The sequence below is a fragment of the Herpailurus yagouaroundi genome, unplaced genomic scaffold, assembly GCF_014898765.1.
Source record: "Herpailurus yagouaroundi ecotype Mexico unplaced genomic scaffold, PumYag 159, whole genome shotgun sequence".
Taxonomy (NCBI): Eukaryota; Metazoa; Chordata; class Mammalia; order Carnivora; family Felidae; genus Herpailurus; species Herpailurus yagouaroundi.
The window spans coordinates 868,814-874,556 of NW_024412400.1; the positions used below are offsets into that span (position 1 = coordinate 868,814).

General features: G+C 50.3%; 2 long non-coding RNA genes across 3 annotated transcripts in view; one reads left to right on the forward strand and one right to left on the reverse strand.

Annotated features, from left to right (window-relative positions):
• Nucleotides 1-823: 823 nt before the first annotated feature.
• LOC121033408 (uncharacterized) overlaps nt 824-5,743 on the reverse strand; it is a 6,857-nt gene continuing 1,937 nt past the window's right edge. Inside the window, exons 1-3 of one of the 2 annotated variants that reach the window (XR_005791874.1) lie at nt 5,704-5,741; nt 3,671-3,750; nt 824-2,995 (exon numbers count right to left, since the gene is read on the reverse strand). This is a non-coding gene — a long non-coding RNA (uncharacterized LOC121033408). Of the gene's footprint in view, nt 2,996-3,670; nt 3,751-5,703; nt 5,742-5,743 lie in introns of those variants that run through there. The other variant, XR_005791875.1, reaches the window with a different exon arrangement.
• LOC121033409 (uncharacterized) overlaps nt 5,526-5,743 on the forward strand; it is a 1,118-nt gene continuing 900 nt past the window's right edge. Inside the window, exon 1 of the long non-coding RNA XR_005791876.1 lies at nt 5,526-5,673. This is a non-coding gene — a long non-coding RNA (uncharacterized LOC121033409). The remainder of the gene's footprint in view (nt 5,674-5,743) is intronic.

Here is a 5,743-nt window from a genome sequence, read left to right on the forward strand (position 1 = left end):
AATCTAGAGGACGTTATGAGATTGGGAACAACAAGGGCACTGCCTCTCCATTGTATTATGATTGCAAACGAGTCCAGGTTGCAAGTCTTTAAAAAAGCGGAGCTCCACTGCTCTCTGCAGTCAAACTCACCTTGGACTCTGTGGATCGAGAGCCAACTTGGCAGATATGAGACATTAACAGTGTATTAGTTGTGGTAGGCTCACTGCTGTAACAAACACATATTTCTATGGCTTAATAAACTTGCCATATTTCTATGGCTTAATAAAATTGCCTCTGCCAAGTGAAGTCCAGAATAGGTGTTCCTGCTGTGCGGGCAGCTCCCCTCCAAGTAGCGATTAGGGACCCAAGCTCCTAACACCTTGAGTTCTGGAAATGGTGCCGTCATTTCCATTCCTGTTCCACGGGCTGCCGTCACATGGATACTTATGAACTGCAAGGGGATCTGGGAAATATGGTCCCGCTGTCGTTCCCGGGGAGAAGAGGACACAGATTGGATGACTAGCTAGTTGGTTTTGCTGGAGAAAATGACATTTCTTCAGAGGACCGAATAGAAGCTCAGACAAAATTTCACCCGCCAGCTTCCCCTCAGGTGAGCCCCCACCATCATCACCCCTTAGATTCAGGGAACTGCCCAGCCGGGAACGACCGAAGCTTGCCATCTACCCAAGATCACCTGTGTCCCTAATGAACCACCAAGGATTTGGAACCAATGGTATCTTTCGGTTCTTGATGGCAGGGAGGATGGGGCAGTGAAAGCAAGACCAGGAAGCAAGCAGTGGATATTAAGGGAGCAAAAATGGGAAGGCTAAGAGGAACAACTGCTTTGAAATTAAAATATAATTTTTATTATGGAAGTACTTAAGCACACAGAAAAGTAGAAAAATAGTCTTACTACAAACATCGAAGTAAAAGGGTTAGAACCGCATTTAATTATGGAATAAAAGAAAAATATCCGTAATTCCACCACCCTCCAGCCAGTAATTGCTATGGTGTATTTCTTCCTAGTTTGTTTTTTTGTTTTTGTCGTTTTCCTCCCGACCGTAGGTCTCCTCGCGGAGTTGTAAAGAAGAGAAGAGGCTATGATCCGGGACTGGGTAGCGTGTCCTTACAGCGGGCAGGGGTGGATTACCCAGAGTCCCCTGTGCTGTGTTCTTCACTCTGGGGGGGCATTTCACGCTTTTCCAATTCTCCAGCAGAAATGAGGGGGGCGGAGCACGTGAGGAGCACGAAGAAAGAGGATGCATGACCCCAGTCGGTCGTACGTTCAGTTTGTCAGCAACTCTGCTGGAAAGATTCCACGCAGGAGCGAGTGGAAGCGCTTCCTCAAAACCACTTTCTCAAGGTGTCTCTCGCGCGGCTCCTGTAGCGAAGACAAACCCGTCAGCGGTTTCGACAGGTGGGGGCGTGTTGCCCCTCAGCTGCACGCCCCTCGGGTGGGGACTGACCCGGTCCCCAGAGGATGCCAGCAGGTGGTGCCTCGGCGGCCCCGGACGGATGCTCGACGGTACGCTCTTAACGTCCCTTCCCTCCCCGCCTCACTTCCCGCAGTGGCGGGAGGACGCGCCAAGGCCTGGCCTCCGACCCCAAGGGTACAGTCACCAAGGCTGGCCGCCGTGCCACGAGGCCCCCGGCTGTGCCCGCGCGAGGCCTTCTTCCCGCGGACTGCTCCAGTCGCTGACCGTCACAAGGACCCCAACGCAGGTCGTTCCCAGGGGAACCGGGGCCCCCTGATGCCGGCTGTGCTACCTCTCCTCAGCCTGGCAGGCAGCGCAAGGCCTTCCTCCTCTCCTTCACTTCGGGCCAGACTCACGTTTGCCGGCTGGTCCGCCAGCCCTCTGGCCTCATCTGGCTCCCACCCCGCTGTCCCTCCCACACGTGTTTCCCTTAACAAAATCCTCGTACGTGTACTTGCACTTGGCACCTACTGAGAAAATCCAGACCCACACACTTCCCCTACTCCCCTCCTTATGCTTCCTAGACTCACCTTCTCAAGTAAACAGCTTGTGCTGCACTCTTGCTGTCAGCATCTACTTCCGGGGAAGCCGGCCTAGAACAGAAGGCACTACGGAGAAACTGCCCACACCACTCCCACTCATCACCCCGGAGCAGAATCTGGTCACATGGCCACACTGGACGAGGGAGGCCGGGCCAAGCAGTCTTCTAAGATGGGCCATGCGCGGGACCATGGATGTTAGGGGACCTGACGGCAGTGTGGCTACTCCTTACTCAGCCTTCAAGGCCTGTTTAAATTCCTCCAAGGCCAAGGTTCTGGAGCAGGACGTAAAGAGGGAGAGCCCTTGGACAAGTCTGTGCTGATAGAAATTAATCAAAATCAGCCCAAGTCTAACTTTATACTATAACGATTACTGTCTGCCCAAGACAAAAATCACGAAGTGTGTAAAGTATATGCCCTGAACGTAGCCCACCCTTCGGGCCATGGCCCCTTCTTTCCCTTTCAAATTCCCTCCGGAGCATCAGCTGCCCAGAGCCCCTATTGCAATGTCCCCGCCCAGGCACTGATTCACCAACCCATTTCTCCTCCGTAACACATGCCTGTTCTGTTCCCCAAGGCTCTGCATACTAATGATGTGGTAAGTTCATTTAACCTAAAGACGTTAGTGGTGGCTGAGGCTTAACTGTGACAGCAACCGGACGGACACGTGTGGCGCCTAAGTAGAGCCTGTTAACGCCTTATCCAGAGGATGGAACGGTCACTTGCCTGGCGACCGCCACTGAGTCCTAGATTCCATGTGACAAGCAAATATTACCTGTCTTAGGCTTTTCTTCCAACGCAGATAGCAGAAGTCAAGGCCAAGGCGTAAGTGGGCCGCCCCAAAGAAGGATCTCATAACCCAGCAAGCTGAGACTCCTTAAATTTTGTGGTCTGTTTTCCTTTGGGCCATGTTCTTTGGAATTTTTTTTTTTGTGTGTCATGTTCAAGAAAGAAGCACTAGGTCCTTTGATTCAACACTAAACTCTTCACAACAGTTATCTCTAGAGAGAGAGATTGTAGGGCAGAGGTCAACGCCAAGTTATTATATTTCTACAGAGTCTGAATTTTTCATACCAAGCATATCAAGTTTTGGTAACTTTAAAAAATAATGTAGTTTATGATAAGCCCTTTGCCTCACCCTGTGGTAGGGACAAGGCATCCGTCCTATCTATTCTTGAGACGGCCTCTTTGTCTTTGGTAACTGATGACAAAGCCAATCATTAGGGTCTTCTCTCTTGGGAATGCATTGGATTCCTTCCTGCCGTCGTCTTTTTCTAACACGATATGAACTGTCCCTCAACCTTACCACCCACCCCATTGGTCAGCGGTTCTGATTTATTTAAGTAAAATTTCAAGTAAAATTAGAATGGAGGCCACATGTATTTGTCTGCAGTGCCTCGGCTTAGTGCCTAGTATGAAGTCGATCCTTTATAAATGTTTTTGAGTAATGGCTGAGCCCTCATATTCAAGGAACTCCTCACGACCGCAGAGTTTTAATAAGGTGGCCACTGCAGTTCCTCTCCGGGAACGAACTAGCAATTCCTTGATGAGCTTTACCTGGGACATCCACCAAGATGCCGGATACAGTTGGAAGGGGGACATGATGGCCTGAATGATGGTATAATACTACAATTAGGAGTAACATTTGTGAAAACAACCACCCCTGCCCTCCTTACCTAGTCACTGGGTAAGGTGCGTTAGGCTTCAAGGAGAAATTACTGGCCACCATCTCAGACTTCTGTGGGAACTTCAGAAACTAAAAATAAAACATAACCAGGGTTTTGTGTTTTGTGTTTTTGACAATGGCATGTCCTGGGCTGCATTAGCCACGTCAACACTCTCAGAGACGGCTTTCCTGACCCCTTTTTTAGGCCCCATTACCTGCCATTTAACTTTTGAAGTGATTTTCCAAATTTCACACCTTTGAGCCCCTAGCCTTTTGCCAACGTGGTTGTGTGTTGTGAGAGAGGGGACGGCTTCACGGCACAGCAAAAGCAGATATGTCAAAGTCCAACCCTGGCCCTGCCGGTCCTGGCCCTGTGACCTTAACTCACTGAGCCTCAGTTTTCTCCTCTGTTAAATGGTGTTACTGATAGCTGCCTCTAGCGTTTGTTTTAGGAATTAAATGACATAATCTACCTTTTTTTTTTTTTCTTTAAAGCACTGGATACATGGAAAGCACTTAATAAATGGTAACCACTGTTAAAATCATCATCATCATCAAAAACTTGTCAATGAGTCCAGAAGGACCTGAGATATAGGCCCAGAAAATCTCTTTTAAGCCAAAGAATACTAAAACGAGTAGAGTTCATTCTCCTAGCCCTCATGTTCCGTTCTTTGTAGAACTGGGAGTTGGGTGGGCTGGAGCAAAGGAGTGGGGAGTGGGGTGGGACCTCAAAGGGAGAATGAAGCCCGCTGATGGTAGGTTGGTAGTTCAGAAGCAACAATGCCAGCAGAGAGGAGACAGGAATTACCAAGAGTCCTGATGCCAGCTCTCTGCTGACATAATTAATGAGGCTGTTGTGCCAAAAATGAAGCATGTTGTTAATACACAGACTTGTTGGGTGCACAAGGGAAATGCAAATAAAAGTTTTGCCAAAAGGAGAGTGGGGTCAAATTGGCTCCAAAAGGAGACCACACTATCTGTAAGACAATAATGTACAGATAACAAAACCAAGAAGAAAAGAGGTAAAAAATAATTGATTTCAAACACAGGACCAACAGCCAAAAGATGGTGGGCTTTTAACACTATTATGTGGTGATTTTACTCTTATCTTTTTTTTTGTTTGTTTGTTTGTTTATGTATTTACAGCACGAGCAGAAGCAGGGGAGGGGCAGAGAGACAGGGACAGAGAGAATCCCAAGCAGGCTCAACACCCTCACCAACTCGTGAACGGTGAGATCATGACCTGAGTCAAAATCAGGAGTCCCAAGTCACCTACAGAGCCTCCCAGACGCCCCTACTTTAGGTTCTTCACAGTGTGTCCAATTGGTCAAATTCACCTGTAACTAAATTCCAATGGAGTTTTAGCATTCAGGATTTTAATACGCATTCCATAGGATATATAAGAGAAAACTTCAGAGATTGGTTTCCTCTCTACTTTGAAGAGCTCTTGAGCCCACATGAAAAATTTGAGATTTCTGTGCCTGCCGGTCCCGTCATAAAAACAAAATGATTATCCGTTTGCCATTGACGTCTTCCCAAAGGTGGCTTCCGTTTTCTTTGAAAAAGGCCCTCCTGAATCACGTGGGAGGGATCGGGCCCCCGGGCTGCCTCTGCTGCGGGGGTGGGGGTCGGGGCGGGGGGAGGCGGGGGCAGGAGCATGAGGTGCCGCTGAGGGCAGGGGAGCGGAGTCGGCCCCCTAGAGGCACTTGCTCTGGCAGGTCTCGAGCAGGGGCCCCGCGCCCTGACCTTGGCCGCGCAGGGACCGCCCCTCGGGGGACCGGCTGGCTCAGCGGACCTCCCGCGGGGGGGCCAGGACGGCGCGGCTGGGGGGGGGGGGGCGCTTGCCGGGGGGGGGGGCGCTCTCGTCTCCCCTTCCCCCGTCGCTACCCATCCGGCTCGCTGCCCACCACGCTCTTATCCCGCCTTCTTTCCCGGCTTTTACCGGGCCCGGCGGTGACCCCGAGAGAACGCTCGGGGATCGAGAGGCGGTTTTAGGCGGCAGAATGCGGAAAGGTCTGTGTTATTTCTTTACAGTTCATTTACTTTTCCTTTGCATTCCGCCGGCTGCCGAGGGTCTGGTGTA